We start from the raw sequence: 20,743 nt of genomic DNA, 5'->3' as shown, positions 1-20,743 counted from the left end.
AGATAAAATAATAATAAAGTTAAGTTCATTGAGCATCCTTAGAACCAGTGTTTCAAACTCTCCATTTGGTAGAGTGTTGTCTCCATTTTGTTTATTTTTGGAGTTATGTTCTGTTCTTTCATTTGGGACACATTTCTTTTTCTCCTCATTTTGGCTGCCTCCCTGTGCTTATTTCTGTGTATTAGGTAGAGCTACTATATGCTTGTTCTTGGGAGAGGGGCCTTATTTAGTAGTAAGTGTCCTGTAGGGCCCAGTGGCAGAGCCTCCCAGTTACCGGAGCCGGGTGCTCCGGGTGCGCCCCTGTGTGGGCTGTGTGCACCCTCCTGCAGTAGTGGATTGCTTTAGCATGTCCATGGGAGGGAATTGCCTCCAGGCATATCTGCTGCAATGACTGGCCTAGACCTCCATGGAAGATACGTTGTGTAGGGGCCAACCCCACAAAGCACATGTCACTTCAGCAGGGCTCAGATACCTACTGAGTCCACTCTTGGAGTGTGTTGCTTGTGTAGGTAATATTGCTTCACATATTTATAGCGATATTAAAGAATATTATATGACATGAAGATACCATTTATAAAGCTGAGACAGTTTTTTTCCGGCATGGTTAGTATATTGTTTCTAAGTAAATGAAATGTTATATTTTCTAGATTTTTTAAAAATTTACTGTCATAAATTCTGTCCTTGAAATACACACACCCATAAACACATGAGCCACACACAGATATGCTTTATGGGCATTATTAATCTGATAAACTTAATAAATATTGAAGTCTCTCTATCTACATCTGATTGCTTTTTATAATTTGCTTTTAATTTCTGTAGGTTTTATGCTGCTCACATTTGAAAGTTTTGTTTTTTTCCTATCTACTCATCTTCTGATTTTATTGGTAGATGTTATCTTTTTGAACATCTTCTATTAATATACTTCAAGAACATTAAATAATCTCTATATATAAAAAGCCAGCGACCAGAACGACTGGTTGCTATGACACCCACTGCGGTCAGCGAACTGGCCCAATTGGGGGTCAGGGCCCGCAGCCAAGCCCCCAGCAGCCCATCCCCCAGGCTGGCCCTGTCTCCGATCGGCTGCCCCACCCTGATTGACCCACAGCCCTTCCTACCCAGCTGGCTTGCCCCTGATTGCCCTCCCCAACCCCAATAGGTGGCGGACCGGCCGCCCAACCTCCTGCAGCCCCACCCGACCCCCAATCGGCCCTCCACCCCAATCAGGGGCAGGGCCCTCTGGCCAACCTCCCACTGTCTCCTCCTCCTAACAGGCCCGCCCCAATCTGCCCTGATTGGGGCCCAGCCAGCTGGACCCCACCTGTGCACGAATTTGTGCACTGGTCCTCTATTATAAGAATAATTTTCACATTCTTCACCATTTCTTACTGTGTATCACTCCATTGCTCCTTTAATTATTTTTTTCAGAAAGATCTAGGTATGTGTGAGCATAATGCAATTTCTTTATATTTATTGTTTGATCATGATGAAATGTGCTCATGATGAAATGTGCTCATCTTTCTGAAAAATGAAAGAAATGAGACTATAGTTACATTTGTGACTTACCTTTTCAAAGTCAAGGTGCATTAAAGTAAGTGGGGTTCATGCCACAGCTAGACTGACTAATCATGTTGTTAAATTTCATGTTGCATCTTAAGTCATTTAAGTTGTAAGAAACAGCATTTTAGGAGGCTGGACTTAGGAAATCTTTTCAGTAAAACCAAATCGCTTCTGAATGAATATTTTATAAAGTTAGCACAGCTGTTCTAAAGAGATTTATTCAACTGTAGTGAAATCATTATGATGGATATGCAACTTTATAAAGGCAGCTTTCCTTTTTAAAAACTTTATATCATTCTCTTTGGAAAAAAGACTGATTTAGTATCATTGCTTGCATCTACTCATCTTTATATTTTTATACTTTGCAAGATCATTTGTCATTTAAGTTTATGATATAAAATTTCAAACATATACAAGACTCAAGAGAGTCTATCTATAGTAATAAAAGGGTAATATGCTAATTAGACCAGACGTCCTTCCAGATGAAGCCTGAGGGAAGCAGCCCGAGATCCAGGTGCCTGCCGGTGGCCAGAGGGAAGACCAGGTCCTGGGTGCCAGAGGAAAGCTGGTGCTGGCAGCTGGGGGAAGGAAGGCCTACTCTTGCATGAATTTTTGTGCATGGGGGCTCTAGTGTGTGTGTGTATATGTGTGTGTATGTATGTATGTGTGTGTGTGTGTATATATATATATATGTATATATCTTACCTTATAATAGAGAAACATGCAAATTGACCGCACCTCCGCTATGCCCATGATTGGGCCTGCCAGAGGCTGGGGGCGGGACTCCGGGTGGCCCATCCGGCCGTTGGGAAGACCAAGATGGCTGCGCCCAATCCTGTAAGTTCCGGGGATCCGCATGGCGATTGCCACAGGAGGGGCGTGTAGGGCCAAGCCCGGCGCTCCCCGGGTGTCAGCATGGCGATCGCCACCCGGGGGGCGTGTCCGGGCCGAGCCCGGCGCTCCCCGGGTGTCAGCATGGCGATCGCCACCCGGGGGGCGTGTCCGGGCCGAGCCCGGCGCTCCGTGGGTGTCCCGGGGGCGATCGCCACCCCGGGGGCGTGTCGGGCCGAGCCCGGCGCTCCCCGGGTGTCCGCATGGCGATCGCCACCCGGGGGGCGTGTCCGGGCCGAGCCCGGCGCTCCGTGGGTGTCCGCATGGCGATCGCCACCCGGGGGGCGTGTCCGGCCGAGCCCGGCGCTCCCCGGGTGTCCGCATGGCGATCGCCACCCGGGGGGTGTGTCCGGCCGAGCCCGGCGCTCCCCGGGTGTCCGCATGGCGATCGCCACCCGGGGGGCGTGTCCGGCCGAGCCCGGCGCTCCCCGGGTGTCCGCATGGCGATCGCCACCCGGGGGGCGTGTCCGGGCCGAGCCCGGCGCTCCGTGGGTGTCCCGGGGGCGATCGCCACCCGGGGGGCGTGTCCGGCCGAGCCCGGCGCTCCCCGGGTGTCAGCATGGCGATCGCCACCCGGGGGGCGTGTCCGGGCCGAGCCCGGCGCTCCGTGGGTGTCCGCATGGCGATCGCCACCCGGGGGGCGTGTCCGGCCGAGCCCGGCGCTCCCCGGGTGTCCGCATGGCGATCGCCACCCGGGGGCGTGTCCGGCTGAGCCCAGCGCTCCGTGGGTGTCCCGGGGGCGATCGCCACCCCGGGGGCGTGTCCGGGCCAAGCCCGGCGCTCCCCGGGTGTCCGCATGGCGATCGCCACCCGGGGGGCGTGTCCGGCTGAGCCCGGCGCTCCCCGGGTGTCAGCATGGCTATCGCCACCCAGGGGGCGTGTCCAGGCCGAGCCTGGCGCTCCCTGGGTGTCTGCCTTGACAAAAGCTTTCCACATCTCTGTTTATTCTTTTGAATCCATAAAGGACCTTAAAAAAAGCATGGGGGCCAGCTAAGAAAGAATGCACTTTCTGGCCAGAGCACGCAGGATTCTTTTGCCCAACAGGTTAAAGGGAGCAGAGCTGGCACAGTGGGAATGGCCCTGGTGCCCTATGAGGAGACCGGGGGAATGGGGTTGCCGAAATTCCATAAGCCTCTTGCCACCTTCTCCTTTGCAAACCACACCATCCAGATCCACCAGGACTGGAGGCAACTGGGAATCACAGCCGTGATTTGGGACATGGTAAGCAAATCTTGAGGGGCCTCTGAAAACACCTGCAACTGATTATAAGACTGGTCTTTATTTAAAAAGAAATAAAAGAACAGCTTTGTTGAGATATAACCCATATACTGTACATGTCACCTAAAGTGTACAATGAACTGGTTTTTTAAAGTAAATTCAGAGTGGTACAACCATCACCATGCTCAATTTTTAAATATCTTCGTGACCCATCCCCTCCAAAAAAAACTTCTACCCACTGGAATCACTTTCCTGATCATCTTCCCCAAAATAGATTGCACTTTAAAGGTGGGTAAAGGAAAGTTGAGGGAAGTTAAAACACTGCACAAAGGATATTGTAAGATGACAAAGCCCAAAGTGAAGATCGTGTGTTTTCTTTAAAATATATATATATTTTTAAAATTTCAGAAAGGGAGAGGGAGAGAGAGATAGAAACATCAATGATAAGAATCACTGATCAGCCGAAACTGGTTTGGCTCAGTGGATAAAGCGTCGGTCTGTGGACTGGAAGGTCCCAGGTTCGATTCCGGTTAAGGGCATGCACATTGGTTGAGGGCACATACCCCGGTGGGGGGTGTGCAGGAAGCAGCTGGTAGATGTTTCTCTCTCATCGATGTTTCTAGCTCTCTATCCCTCTCCCTTCCTCTCTGTGAAAAATCAATAAAATATATTTAAAAAAAAAAAAAAGAATCACTGATCAGCTGCCGCCCACAGGCCCCTTACTGGGGATTGAGCCCGAAACCCAGGCATGTGTGCCCCTGATCAGAATCAAACCTGGACTCTTCAGTCCACAGGCCGATGCTCTCTCCATTAAGCCAAACTGACCAGGGCCATGTGTTTTCTTCAAGTTCTGCGTGGTTGTAATGGTCCCCAAATCTATACTAATAAAAGGGTAATATGCTAATTAGAGTGGTTGTCTTCTGGACATCTTTCCAGACAAAGCCGCAGTGGCTACAGAGGCCAAGGCTCAGGCAGCCATAACCACCTGCAGTGGCAGCAGCATTGGGGTTATGGGGGTGGTGCCTCCAGAGGGAGGCCAGACGGGGGGCCAAGGCACAGGCAGTTTGGGGTGATCAGGCTGATAGGGGAGGGCAAGGTAGGGGCAATCAGGCTGGCAGGAGATCAAGGTAGGGGCGAGCAGGCAGGCAGGCAGTGGGGTTAGGGACAATCAGGCAGGCAGGCAGGTGAGTGGTTAGGAGCCAGCGGTTCCAGATTGTGAGAGGGATGTCCGACTGCTGGAAGTTGGACATCCCCTGAGGGGTTCCAGATTGAAGAGGGTGCAGATTGGGCTGAGGGGCACACCCCCCCTACCCCCCCCTCCCAACAGTGCACGAATTTCGTGCACCGGGCCCCTAGTATATATATATATATATATACATATATATACATACATATATGTGTGTGTGTGTGTGTGTATATATGTGTGTGTGTGTGTGTGTGTGTGTGTGTGTATAAAATCCTAATATGCAAATAGAACGAACGGCCGAACAACCGAATAACCAAACAACTGGTTGCTATGATGTGCACTGACCACCAAGGGGTGTGCACGGAACATGGCGGGCATCGGCAGCAGGTGGCAGAGTGTGGAACATGGCAGGCGTTGGCCGTGGCAGGATGGTGGAGCAGGTGAGCGGGGCACCAGACCAAGGCGGGTTGCCGGTTGCTGTCATCAGGTTGAGCCTCTGGTGGTTACTGAAAATTCTTTGCTCCTGTGTGCTGCAGTCCCGCCCAATGCTTGCACCTGTGGATGGCGCCGGCCTTGCTCACACCTGCTGCTGGCACTGGAGCCACCACTCACACCCGCTGCTGGCGCCCAGTGCTAGCCCTGATCACTCGGCACCATTAGCAGATGTGAGCAGGGCCAGCACTGTCAATTCATGGGAACGGCGGCGCCGTGAGCGGGAATGGGGCTGCAGGTAGACAGGGGACCAGGGGCCGCGCTGAGCGGGGCCAGGCCGGGGAGCAGAGGATGGGCCAAGACCTGCCCCTGTGCTCACCGCAACCTCATGTCCCATAGTTCCTTTCAAGGTGCATGAATTCGTGCACTGGGCCCCTAGTAGTATATTAAAACTCCATTCCCATTTTTTAGGTCTAACAATGATCAGTTTATGGCCTATCTTGCTTTATCTATTGTTTCCCCAAAAGGGTTATTTTGAAGTAAATTCCAGACCACATATCATTTTTTTAGTATATATTTCTAAAAGATAAATTTTTTATATGCTCCCATCCTATTTCAGAAAATATAATACTTTCTTAATTCTATGTAATATTATTATTAATAGTAGAGGCCCGGTGCACGAAATTCATGCATGGAGGGTTGTCCCTCAGCCCGCCCTGCACCCTCTCTATTCTGGGACCCCTCGGGGGATGTCCAACTGCCGATTTAGGCCCGATTTCTGTGGGATTTGGCCTACACCGGCAGTCAGACATCCCTCTCACAATCCTGGACCCTGGCTCCTAACTGCTTGCCTGCCTGCCTGCCTGCCTGATTACCCTTAACTGCTTCTGCCTGCCAGCCTGATTGCCCCCTAACTGCTCCCCTGCTGGCCTGACTGACCCATAACTGCTCCCCTCCCAGCCCGAGGGCGCGAGCACCACCTAGGCTTTTATTTAGTATAGATTACTCCGATTGTAAATTTGGTTTTATATTTGGTTGCTTAAATCAGAGTCCAAAAAAAAATCTATACACTGCATTTGATTGATATGTCTCTTTAAAAATAGCGCACAAGTGTGCATGTACACACACACACACACACACACACACTGCAATTTATTAATTGAAATTGGGTCCTTTTTCCTGGCTGGATTTTGCTGAATCCATCTCTGTGGTATCTAGTTCTTATGTCTCTTGTGTTTCTTATAAACTGGTAGTTATTAGATGTAGAGTCCTGATTTGATTCTGGTTTGAATTTTTTATAATATTATCTCTAGATAGTATTGTATGGTTCCATCACAACATGCATAAAGAATGGTTGTGTTTAGCAGCATTGGTGATTATTGCCTACATTCATTATTTTTTATGTTTGCAACATGTTGATATTCTGTCTTTCATTTATTAGCTATAATATTTCTGTAAAAATAAATTTTTCCTTCACCAAGTTTGTTAACCCTGAGCTACCCCTTGTGCAAGAAAGACAAACCAAATGCTTCATTCTATCTCTTTTCTTACCATTTTTCAGAATAATGAGTTCATTTTCTAGGTTAATATCCTTATTTTCTCCCCTTCCCCTTTCTTTTAAAAAGAGTCATTAAGAGCTCATAAATGTTAGCATTGTTATTGTTCCAATCTATTGAATTATCATTCCTATCAATGCTCAAGTTGCTTATATTTGTAGTTCTAAGACCTTTCTAAACTGGCTGCTAAGTACTTTTTCTGTGTATTTTTTTTAATCCTCAGCTGAGGATATGTTTTTATTGATTTTAGAGAGAGGGTAAGGGAGAGAGGGAGAAACATCAGTGTGAGAGAAAAACATTGACCGGTTGCCTCCTACATGTGCCCCAACTAGAGATCGAACCTGCAACCTTTTGGTGTATGGGACGACACTCCAACCAACTGAGCCACCTGGCCAGGGCTGCTGAGTGCTTTTGATAATAGCTTCCTTTTTTTCTGCCATGACAATGTGTTTCTCTTGTACCCAAAGGCCACTATATGGGTACATTGGTTTTATTTTGCCAAACGTACAAGAAAATTAAAATCAAGAGCATTCTGGGCTCTAATTTCAATTTTCATAGTGATGTCTGAAAGTACAGTGAATTTATTCTTGAATATTGGAAAGATGAATCTTTCTCCATGGCAATTCTGATTTTCTGTTATTTGGACTCGGATGAACTTTTTAGGTAAGTATAAGACTAATGTTTCTGTTCAGGCTGCTGCTGCTGCTGAGGTCTTACACTTGGTAGGTGTCAGAAGCACTGATGAGCAGTCCCACTTGGCCTTCTGTAGGATGCCCGGACAAATAGCTACCACTGTGCTTGTATTTGTCGGGGGTCCCTCAAAGGAATCCAGGTTATTTTATAATGACTGGCATCTAATGTTTCAAGGTGTTTTTTGTTCACATATTTAAAGAGAAGTGGCATCTTAGTTAACGAGCTTAAAAATTTATATCTGCCTCTGGTGAAACTGAGTGGTCAGAAAGCTGTGTCAAATCATTTAATGTCTTTGGTGGACCCAATGTGAGGGAATTTGGTCAAATGCAAGCACTGCTGGGTTTTGCCCAGGTTTTTCCCAGTGTGGTGTGTCTTCTTAGCATGAGCTTGCTTGTCCCTGAGAGTGGTGTCATCCTCCACTTCATCTTACAAGGCTGGCGCCACTGGTGGTCTCTGAGGGTAGGATGCACAATTATCGAAGTGTGTCAACAGAATATTAGAACTTTGCATTCATCTTTATTTTATTATCTCATTTTAAAATTTACAATTTTTTGTATGAGTTGAATAATGTTTATGTTAGTATAATTGTATTTAACTAATAAATGATAAGTAAATGAATAAATACTAGTAAATAACATTGTTATTCTGTTATGTGCTCAAAAAGTTTTTGCTAAGAGGCCTATATTAACAGGCAGGGTGTGGGGCTACTAGAACTGTCATCTGCTGGCCTCTCTGCATCCTCTCTTGGTGCAACTCTTCAGTCTGTTCTGTTGTGAAGCAAGAATGATTGTTGAAAATCCACATCTCTTCCTTCTACCCCCAGTGCTTAAAAACTTTCAATATCTAACCAATATTTTTTATACAGCTAAGAATATTAGTGTGTTTGTTAAGGTATGCAAGACCTGTCTTGTGTCTGTCTTCTCAGCATCATCTTTTTCTATCCTATAATTAGCTCCCTTGGATGAATTTCTTGGATGGTTTCAGGCCTGCCTGGCTCTAAGAACCCTGTTTTCCCTTGTGTCGTAAGCTTATTCTCTGTCCTCATTGCCTACATAGCTAATCTTGACTTATTCCTTGGGAAAAAAGTAACCATTTATCTGGAAAGTCTTTCCTGATTCCATAGACTTGTTATGTGGCCCTATAGTGCCTCATACATTTTGGTGATTCCTGGAGAAGAGGGAATTTTTCTGGGTTCTCTAGATCTACTGGGGTACTGGTAAATGATAAATAGCTGAAAACCAGAAAAGACTTGGTTTGTAGCATTTCCTCATTTCTTTGGTATAAATACTCTCACAGTGGCCAGTTTCAAGTTATCAGTGTCATATCACTAAATACAGTGTTGATAAGAGATATATCCTGGCACACCATTATATGGTATTTGTATAATACAGATGCAATAGATGAATCATGAGCATAAATACTAATAAAATGTAGTAAAATAATTGGAAAATGAATTGTTTTGAGTATTACCTTTTTTTAAGGTATAATTTGTTTAATTGTAAGTTTATATAATTTAATTTTTGACTGTTTAACAACCCATTCTTAAAAATTACTGAATTCTTTTATTTTTATTATTTATTAAATATATTTTTACTGTTGATAATATTACAGATATTTTCCATTCTCTCCCCTCCCCCAACTCCTGAACTCTTAACCTTTTGCACTCGGATGTCGAGTGTGACTCGACACGGTTAGCATTAGAATAAAGGAATCAAGGAAAAAGCAAGCGAGTGCAAAGGGTTAATCTGCTTTTGTGAGATAGTATGAGCCAGCTTTAGAAATCCCCTGTGTGTAAACAAGTCACATTTTTTTGAATTGATTAAAAACAGTGGAATGAATCAAATGTGATAGGAAGTTACTACAGAAAATTCCAAATTGTGAGGTACCTGGATCAATTTTAAGACAAATCAATGGAGGAAGGAGAGATAATTTTAAGGATAGATTGATCTATAGGTCATCAATATTTAGACACTGACTGGTGTGGGTAAAGGCGATAAGGGAAGAACATGTTCAAACAGTTTTGACTATAATTTTATTTAAACTGTGTGTAACCTCCCTCCCACTTGGCTTTTCATTTTCATATCATTGTTGAGAGGCTATGCCTATAGATGTGTATAATAGTGAAGGTCAACATGTGCTGTGACTTCTATTTTCCCAAACTCTTTTTGGTAATTACCTTTCCTAGGATATGCAGTAGCATCACTGGCTGTATGTTATGGTACATATCAGCCATCTGAAATTTTAACCTGGTGAGAAATAAAGGAAGGGTTCTTTTCCTGTTTGTTCCTTTCTAGTGACTTAGCTGTCATATAAAATTATTTAATGTAGTAGGTGTCCTGTAGGGCCCAGTGGCTCAGACTCCCCAGTGACCTGAGCTGGGCACTCTTAGGTGCGTCCTTGCGTGGGCTGTGTGCACAGTCTTGTAGTTGAGCCTTGATTACTGTTGGCGTCTCTGGGAGGAGTTGACCTCCAGGCGACTACAGTGGGAGAGCTGCTGTGCAGAAAACACCCCTATGGAACAGGACTTTTTTCAGTGGGGCTTTGGTGCTCACAGAGTCTGCCTTTTGAGTGTGTCACTTGGGAATGTGTAGAGTTGTAATCTGCTATGGTCTGAAGCTGACTCTAAGGCCTCCCTGAAGGTGCAAAGTCAGCCACTGCCTGGGACCATCAGGAAGGAGCTATTTGTATTGGGCTTGGAGGTGCCCAGGAAAGGTCCAGGTGTGAAGCAAGGCAGGCTGGTGCTAGTGCCAGATCTTGAGTCTTTTATTGATATGTTTGGGGCACGCTGATGCCACTTGCGGTTTGTTTGAGAGATTTTAGCAAAGTCGGAAGCCTAAGCAAGGACAGGCCATTTATAATGGAAGAGCCTCTGCAAACATCTTGGGTAGGGCTGCAAATTGGATGGTGCAAGGTCTCAGGGGTCACCAGGGCAGAGCAAACAGTGTGGGCCACACTGATGGAAACTCAGATATGGCTGGCAGTCAGCCCTGTGACAGGAGAGGTCCCAGCACAGGAACAATGACCCCTGTGAACACCCCATCCTGGGAGAATGCTGCCCCCGATGCCAGGCAGTCTACTTCTTACCCATATGTGCCTGGGTCCCCCAGAGCCGCCCTCAGGTATTGGAGCTCAGAGGAAGTGGGACCTTGTAAGTTTGTGTGCCGGCCCTTTAAAAGGAACACCCTTGTCTCCAGTAGCCTCAGCTACAATCCCCTCTGGTTTTTACAGCCCGAAATCCTGGGGATTCTCTTCCCTTCCCAGCTTTGGAACCCTGGGCTGGAGGTCTGGTGTGGGGCTGGGACCCCTTGCTCCTCACAGGCGGCCTCTGCAGAGACAATCTCCCTCTCAATTAAAATAACGGCACATATGGGTGTTGGACCAGCCAGGTCCACTCCTCCGCCCCTCCTACCAGTCTCAATGTGCTTTCTTCTTTACTTCTTTAGTTGTAGGACTTCCATTCAGCCAGCTTTCAGGCAGTTCTGAATGATGGCTGTTCTGTACTTTAGTTGTAATTTTGATGTGTTTGTGGGAGGTGGCGAGTACAGGTGTTTACCTACTCCACCATCTTGGTTCTCTAATTTTGATACTTTAAAACTTACTATCCATTGTGTAAATATTTGGTTTACATTGTATAGGCCCAATAATGTTATATGTGTGTTTTGATTATCTAGTAGATATGGTCATATGTTGATCTCTAAAATAACAGAAATAATAATCTATAGTAATAAAAGCATAATATGCTAATTAGACCGGACTACCTTCTGTATGATCTTCCAGATGAAGCCGCAGCTTTGAGGGCTGAGGCAGAGGCAGCTGCCGTGGCTGCAAGGGCCAAGCCCCTTGCACGACTTTCATGCATCGGGCCTCTAGTTAGGAAATAAAATTAGGGAATTATGAAAAAGGACAGTGTAAGTTGGAGTTTCAAACTCAGAAAAAGGAATAGAAAATGTTAGCTATATTTATGTCTTATCACATAGTTTTCAGGGCCATAAAGTTTTGGGTTTGTTTTCTAACAGCTAATATGAAAAGGAAAACAAGGTCAATATTTTTAACTTTTCCTTCTTTACCAAACATTTTGACCGAACATGCTTTGTCAGACTCCTGGCAGCTATACACATAATTTCAGTCCATCAACCTGTGAGGATCTTTTAGGATCAGTCTATCTACCTGTGAGGTTTTTTGAGGATTACTCACTTTTCTTTTAATGGCCATATTGCTTAAATTTTCTTTGAGCTGATCTTACTTCATGTATGAAAGCTAATTTCTGTGGTAGTTTATTGACATTAAGTGTTCTGAATATTAAATAGTAAGAGAATATACAGAGTAAGGAAAAATGCAAAAAAACCAACAAAACAAAAGAAAAAACACCCCCAAAGAAACAAATATAAGTGAATCGAAATTAATGTGCAAGAAGGTACTCACTAATACATATGCTGCTATTTTATGGAATTTATTTTTCTGTCATAAGCTGCTAATCTTGCATTATAATCACTATTATATGAGAACAAGTATATAGCACCAGTGGAGTACTTGATTCATGAAAGGAACATAGATCCAGTGAAGTCCAATGGCAGATGATTATCTCTGGGGAATGAATTATAATACATTAATCTAGCCTTTTGGGATAGACAAATAGAAAAATGGTAAACATTCTTTCTTGGAAAACCCCATTTTGCTTTTCCTTCCTTTAATTTACCAATCATGGAGAGGTGAATTAGCAGAAAAGCACCACAGTGCTCTTTGCCTGCAGCTGCTAAATTGGTAGTTTTGCCTGAATTGCTTAATCATTTCAACCTAAATTCCTAAATTTATGAAGCATGTGAATGAAAGGACTACTTTGGTGGAACTATAGGTTGTTTCATAAGATTTCACAAGATTGCAGTGACACATTGTGTGAGAATATAGATTAAGGGCATCCAGCACATTTCTGTTAATCCGAGTAACTATTCCTGGTATACTAGTAGATATAAGAACAAATGCCATCATGGTTACAAAAGCTGATGTAAAGTGTAGACATTTTAACAGCCATGTAGTAGGACATTTCAAATAATATCTTGTAAAGGTTAACTGCTAAAGTGTAGATCTTATAAAGAAAAACTTTTCAAGTGGTTTAGAATAACATACAACAGGGGGGTGAGGGCATGAGTTGGGGGATTGGGGGGTAATGGGGGGATAAAAACATATATGTAATACCGTAATCAATAAAGAAGTTAAAAAAAAGAATATTTATTTTGTAAGTAATGTTTCTAGACAAAACAGCCCTTCTATATTTATTTCTAAAAACCAAAAGCTGTAGAGTCAGAAAGGTCTTTAAGATGCAATCTAAGCTCTTCTTGTTACAGATAAGGAGACTGAAGCCACGTGAGAAGGTGAACAGCCCAGTGCAGTTTTCTTTTGTGCTTTGAAATGTGTGGTTTACTGGTGGAATTAAGACTTAAGTATGTATGAGTTTGTCTCTATAACAGAAGGTGACTTACTTCTGTTGTATGTTGAATCAATGTATGGTCATATTTTCAGAGAAAACTAAATTTGCATGTTAAGGAATCTATACTAATCTAGCTAAATTTTGTAAAATCAAACAAGATGGATTACCATCCCTACTTAATTCAGAGCCAAGGAAGGGAATCTAATTTTTCCATGACTCATTTGCCATAATGAAAATGGCATTTTGCTTTGAATCTGTTTCAGTGAAATAATTTTCAATATTATTGTCTTTGTGACATTTTGACAAGTAAAATGTGTTTTCGAGCCTACTGGAAATGCTGCTAATTTTTATTTTTTATTTTCCACTAGCTGTGCTTGTTGCCTAGGAAACCACTATTCTGTTTGCTTTGTTGTCAGGCTCTTGGAGTTATGGGTAAAGCTTTTGGTTTTCTAGATGTGAAAGTGCTTCTTAAATATTAGAAATATTTTAGTAACTACATTAAAGTGCTTTATCACCTCAAAAAACAGTCAAGCAGTTGTTTGATTATTTTAATAATAAAAAGAGGATTTCCCTCCCTTGAAAATTATTGAAATTTTTTGCTTTGTATATAAATATACAGTATTATTTTCATTGTTACATTGGTTTAGTTCTAAATATAGCACTTTAATGAAAAATTCCTTTGTAAAATTTGTGTACTGCTTTGGGACAGCTGATTCTCCAAATATGCAAATATAAACATTATATTCTAACTATATAAAAGGCTAATATGCTAAGTGTCCTTCCCTCCGTTTGGGTAATAACTTCAAGTAGCAACACCTGGCTTCCTCTCCCTAGTGACTAGCCTCCTTGCAGTTTCTGCAGCCCGGGAAAACAACTTGCTTTATAGCCAGGTGGAAACACTTTACACCGTAACCAGATGTCTGTGAAGTGTTTTCCCGTGTGTCATCTCATTTGATCCTCATAGAAGTCCTGGAGCAGGTAGATAGGAGACTCACTGGAATCCTTTTTTTCTTTTCATTAGCTGGAAAACAGAGATTTAGAAAGCTTAGAACCTTGACCCTGAAAAAAAAGTAAGAAATGGTGGACCTGGAAAATGACTTCAGGTTTTCTCACTGTGCAGAATATAGTCAAACACTACTGCAGTTAAATATTTTACCCTTTGTTCTCCCTGTGTGATCTACAATAATAATGTTCTTCGTGTTGATATTTACTGCTGTGTTGCTGACAATTAACTGAAAGAGAAGTTGGGGTGCTTCCCTGGGCTGGAAAAAGTTTAGATAAATCAGAAAGCAGGTCTAATTAAGCAAGTTTATTCTATATCTATAAAAGGCTAAGTTGACTCACGCATGCATGATACATATAAAGCTCTCTCTGGCGCCAATTGCATGCATGTGTTTCCATCTGCCATTGTTGATCATAAATTTGGTTAACACTTCTATTATAGAGAAAGGGTGAATAACGATATTAAAATATTTCTTCTAATAAATTTCCTTTCAGTGTGCACCAATTTGTGCACTGGGCCACTAGTATTACATAAAACATGTAGTGAAACCTTTGAAAATACAGGTTATTTACCCTATATCTGATAAGCTAAAACCACTCTTGTATAACATTTTTAAATTAAACTTTAAACGAAAGCCTCAGATCTTATCCTTTTTAGTGATTAAAAGTTTATAAAGCTGAGGCTATAAAAATAATGAATATTTATTTTAGTATATATGCTGCCGAAGCGAGCACAAAATTAATGAATATTTAGTTGTTTATTATTTTGCTTAGCCAAATTTTTAGTGTTCTAGAGAATTGTTTAATGCAATAAACATTTCAGAGATATGCCTTTGCACATTATGGTAGCCACTAATCCCATGTAGCTGCTGAGTCATTGAAATGAGGTAGGGGTAACTGAAGGATGGAATTTAAATAGGTAGCATGGCTATTGGCTACTGTATTGTACAGCACAGATAGGGCCCTTGCAACTCCAAGGCATTGCCTGGGGACTTGTTAGAATGCAGAATCTCTGGCCCCACACTGAACCAATACTGAATCAGAACCTGCCCTTTTTTCTTTTTAAATCCTCACCTGAGGATATTTCTTCCATTGAAATTTACAGGATGATGGGAGGGGAGGAGGAGGAGGATGGAGAAGAGAGAGAGAGAGAGAGAGAGAGAGAGAGAGAGAGAGAGAGAGAAACATCAACATGACTGCCCTCCCCTGCCGGCCTGGTTGTTCTAACTGCCCTCCCCTGCTGGCTCAGTCACCCCTAACTTCCCTTCCTTGCCAGCCTGGTTGCCCCTAACTGCCCTCCCCTGCAGGCCTGGTCCTCCCCCCCTCCCCTGCAGTCCTGGTCACCCCCAACTGCCCTCTCCTAGAGGCGTGATCCCTCCCAACTGCCCTCCCCTGCTGGCCTGATTGCCCACAACTGCCTTCCCCTGCCGGCCATCTTGTGCCGGCCATCTTGTGTCCACATGGGCGTGGCCATCTTTGACCACATGTGGGCAGCCATCTTGTGTGTTGGAGTGATGGTCAATTTGCATATTAATTCTATATTATATAGGATTAGAGTATCACACATATATTTTCCCCTTGACTTTCTTTTCCCTCCTAAGTGTCTAAGGTTCAATGAACCATTGAAGCTATCCTATTATCTATAGAAATGTTTTACATTCAACCTTTTCAAGAAATCTCCAGTTATCTCCAGTGAAATGTAAGCATACTGTGGACTTGACACATTTTAGTTCTTCCCAGACGGCAGTGTGGTCAAATCCAAATTGTAAGGGCAGGGAGTCAGTTAACAAGCTTTCCTTTTACAGTTGGGTCACAGAGCAGTGTGACCTGTGACTCATCCCTAAATCTGTCTGTCTGGTTCTTAGTGCACTCATCTGTAAATGAGATATTTTAATTTATATCTAAGGCAAATTCCAACTACAGTATTACTTATTTAGTGTTTACAAATAAAATAATTAATAACAAGTGATAAAACTCATTTTATATCCTCTCTCAGAGTCATTCACTATTTTTTAAAGCTTATTTCTTACCTTGCTTTCCACTAATTTCTATCAAGGATTTTACCTCAGTAAGTGAAATACTGGTAAATTCCTTTATAAAAAGGGGCAATATACTGTATATTGGAAGGTCAGTTTTGCAATCCTGATGACAGGTTTTTATCTCATGGCATGTGTTAATAACTTGGTTCTTATCACTGGGAGATATGTCTTTGGAAATGTCTAATATCCCCAAAGACTGGGGAGTCAGTCTTCATTATGCATAAAAGTAATTTTTGCTTTTGGTATCATAACTTCTAATAGATCATGTGAAACTATATCACTTGTAGATTTGATTAAATACCTCTTTTCTTGGAGATGGTTTATTCATTGCTTTGAGTGGTTAAATAATTTAGAAATCACTAGAAGAATGAAACAAGAGAAGCAATGAGAATGCTGATTAGGAGTAAGTATGGGATATTTAACAGTTAAAAATATACACTGAATGGCCAGATTATTATGATCTCTGAACGCATAATAATCTGGCCACTCAGTATATATCCTATATAATAAAAGGCTAATATGCAAATTGTCCCCTCTACCAGGAGTTCAACCAGCAGGCAGGCCACCCAACCACCCATGTCCTCTCCCCCTGGCCAGGCTGTCCGGACCCCACCCATGCACGAATTCATTCACCTGCCTCATATATATATATATATATACATACACACACACACACACACACACACACACACACACACACTGAGTGGCCAGATTATTATGCGTTCAGAGATCATAATAATCTGGCCACTCAGTGTATATCTGCCTTTTTAGTATTTGCTGTAATTCATTATTCCATTTGCCATTTCCCTCTTATTGAAAAGGCATCTTACCTAAAGAAGCATCAGTGCTTACAGTGAACTAGTGCCACGGGGAATTTTAAATCTTGTGATGAGAGTTAATTGCTGTTTTATCACTCTTCAAAGGAATGCACACATCAAACCATCACCACCATCCTCCTGGACCCAGCGTCATTGCACCAGTGCCTATGTGCTTCAGCCAGCAGCTTAATTATTGAAAAGCCTCATCTTTGAATTTTCTTTTTAATATTTCAGAGAATATACTTTGAAAATTTATATTTTAAATAAATCTGATACTACAGGGCAGGAATTATGTTTTTAAATACATTGATTTTCTTAAAATTGAAGATGAGGAATGGTAGTAACCAATGGTAATGAACAAATTACCTTAAATGAGAAACTCATTATTTTTATTTTTTAAGTAGTGTTTCAGTGTAGAGACAACACATTTTTAAAAATATATTTTTATTGATTTCAGAGAAGAAGGGAGAGAGAGAGAGATAGAAACATAAATGATGAGAGAGAATCATTGATTGGATGCCTCCTGCATAACCCCTAATGGGAATTGAGGAAGCAACCCAGGCATGTACTGTGACCAGGAAAAGAATCATGATCTCTTGGTTCATAGGTCAATGCTCAAACAGTGAGCCATGCTGACAGGATGCTCCTATTATTTTTAATTATGGTAAAGAACACATTACATCAGAATACTACTAGTAATGCTGACATACACTGTTGGTCCCAGAAATATGAACAAATCATAGAGGAAAAGGCTGTTTTCACATTTTATTCCACTGAGTGCAAGACAATTGTGCATTCTTTTTTTTTCTTTAATATATATTTTTATTGATTTCAGAGAGAAGGGAGAGGGAAAGAGAGATAGAAACATCAATGATGAGAGAGAATCCAAATATGCATTCTTTACGCAGTATATGTGTCACCAGGACAGTGAAAGGTGAGAAACCTGTCGGATGTACCAGGCAGTAGAGTTTTATGTTTCATTTTGTTGATTAAGGCCCAATGTTTATAGTATTTTTTTTTTCCTACAAAATCAGGTTCAACTTGCCTCATGCCATTTGTGACTGCATCTGCACCACTACCTATAGCTCTGGTGTTGCTTGTAATACTTTAACCTGTTTTGAGGCACCTGATAATGGTTGTTGAAAAGACTTTGAAATACTTTTATTATTATTTTTAAGTACATTTTTCATAAATTGTTATAAGTTCTGCTGGGATGAGGCTTTGCAAGTGATCACTGGTATAGGTGTGTATAAACTTAAATGAAATAACACATATTTTAGCTTAAAAAAGATCTGATCCCATCAGTACAGCCTCTGTTTTTATAGTTCAGGAGACTGAGGCCTGGAGAGGTGAGCGAACTTGCAAGGGTTGCAAGTCTAGCCAATGGTTCTTCATATGTGGTCTGGGGGTCATGTGAGTTACAAAGACCATGTCAAGGAGATAGTGAGGGCAAAAAGTTTTTTTCCTAGACTTGCTAAGATAAATTTTGTGTTGTTTGCTGGGTTGTCATCTGCATCAGTGATGCCCCGGCACTGATGGGTAAAATGCAGGCCCTTACGACATATCAAAGCAGTGGCGTCATATGTGTTCACCCAGCACACACACAGGTTTTTTTTTTAAAGATTAGTGGTTTTCTTGAGAAAAACTTTTATGTGATGGCTTGAGTTAAATTGAAGTAGCCATTTTTATTTGAAAGGACAAAAAAAAAACCTGTGGTTATTTAGCCATTGGTGTCTGGAAGATCTAGAAAACGAATGAAGTGAGCCTGTCATTACAAGGCAAACACCTGACAGCATTTGTTGTCACAAATAACCAGTAAGCTTTCGAGTGAAAGTTAGATTTTGGAAAACTTACATCCTGATGTGAGCATGACAACTTCTGACTTTTCTGATGAAGTTGGTAGTGATGTTTGTTCACACACGTAATTTTCTGATATGAAGAAATATATCAGCATTTGGAAAATTGGCATAACCCAATTACTAATATATTCCAAATAACAAATATTATAAATTTTTCATGGGTTTATGATCCATTCAAAGTGTAACAGATAAATAGATTTTAATGTAACAAAGAATGAAAAGTTTACATTTCTATTGCAGCTAATCTTTGGGAAATTCATTTATTAAGTTTGGTGTGGTATCAAAAAAGAATATTCATAATTACCTAGAAGAATTATTAAAATGCTGTTTATTTTCCAAAGGACTTGTATGCATGCATGCATATAAGCATATAACCAATGGACACAGACTAGGGCGGTGAGAGCATATGCGGGGTGGGGGTGGCTGGAGAGAGGTCAATGGGGGGGGGGGGAAAAGGAGACATATGTAATACTATATATAATACTTTAAAAAATAATGAATTTTTAAAAAATGCTGTTTATTCTTCCTGCTAAATATTTGTGAAGTTTTTAAAAATACTTTGTCATATTGCAGCAGATTGAATGCAGAAGCAGAGATGAGAACCCAGATGTCTTCGATTAAGCAATGTGTAAAACTCCCACTACCTTGGTGTTTTTTAAAATGGAATTTTTATATAATTCTGTTCTTTATGTTAACATGTAATGGTTTTATTATTAACTTAAACATGTATTAATAAAAATTTTTTCAACATTTTGCTCATTTTTACTTCTAATATGGTAACTGTTCTTAGCTATACCCCACATAAACTAAAGCTTTTGGGTCCTCAGTAATTTTTATGGTGTGAATGGATCCTGAGATGAACATTGGAGAGATCTGTACAGGCTCTTCTTTTCTGGGGCATTCTTGTTATTTTACACACTAGTGGCCCGGTGCATGAAATTTGTGCATGGGGGGCCCGGTGCATGAAATTTGTGCACTGGGGGGGGGGTGTCCCTCAGCCCAGCCTACATCCTTTCCAATCTGGGATCCCTTGGGGTATGTCTGACTGCCGGTTTAGGCCCAATCCCAGTGATTAGACCTAAACTGGCAATCTGACATCCCTCTCACAATCCTGTACTGCTGGCTCCTAACTGCTCACCTGCCTGCCTGCCTGCCTAACCACTCTGCCTGCTGGCCTGCTCGCCCCCAACTGGCCTGATCGCCTCAACTGCTCCCCACTGCCGGCCTGCTCGCTCCCAACTACCCCCCTCTGCTGGCCTGCTCGCCCCCAATGCCCCCCCTCCCCCTGCCGGCCTGCTCACCCCCAACTGCCCCTCCTGCCGGACTGATTACTCCCAACTGTCCCCCCTCCGCCTGCCTGGTTCCCCCCAACTGCTCCCCCTCCCCTGCAGGCCCAGTCACCCCCAACTGCCCTCCCCTGCCAGCCTGGTCACCCCCAACTGCCCTCCTCTGCTGGCCTGATTGTCCACAACTACTCTCCCCTGCCGGCCATCTTGTGCGAGGGCATGATGGTCAATTTGCATATCACCTCTTTATTATATAGGATAACCTTTAGTGCCTGAATTAGTTTGTCTTTAATTTAGCATCCTCAAGGATCTATGCATTTATATCATTGACCAAAGCATTAATGTTCTAAAAATGTTTCTCATAGTGTAAATGATGAGTTTAAAACACCGTTAAATCTGTTTTCTTAGAGACTTTTAAATAAATATTTAACCTGCATCCTGGTTTTTGAAAACAGATTTAGCATATATCAAGCTAATTTTTTTGCCTTGTTTTTAAGTGATTTTGCTCATTTGATGAGTAGGGCTTTTGGGTCTGATTCTCAATATTATAGACTTACATAGTTTCATTTTTCTCTTTGTTTTTTCTCTACATAACAGTGATTATATCTGCCAAAATGTTCTTTTTTTTTTTAAAATATATTTTATTGATTTTTTTATAGAGAGAAAGGGAGAGGGATAGAGAGTTAGAAACATCGATGAGAGAGAAACATCGATCAGCTGCCTCTTGCACACCCCCTACTGGGGATGTGCCCGCAACCAAGGTACATGCTCTTGA

At 42.3% G+C, this 20,743-nt stretch overlaps 1 protein-coding gene across 18 annotated transcripts in view; it reads left to right on the top strand.

The window, feature by feature from the left end:
* PARD3 (par-3 family cell polarity regulator) overlaps nt 1-20,743 on the top strand; it is a 699,476-nt gene that overhangs the window by 241,702 nt on the left and 437,031 nt on the right. The gene's annotated exons all lie outside the window — the stretch shown is intronic.

Source organism: Eptesicus fuscus, chromosome 5, assembly GCF_027574615.1.
Source record: "Eptesicus fuscus isolate TK198812 chromosome 5, DD_ASM_mEF_20220401, whole genome shotgun sequence".
Classification (NCBI taxonomy): Eukaryota; Metazoa; Chordata; class Mammalia; order Chiroptera; family Vespertilionidae; genus Eptesicus; species Eptesicus fuscus.
This window is presented reverse-complemented; position numbering and strand designations above follow the sequence as displayed.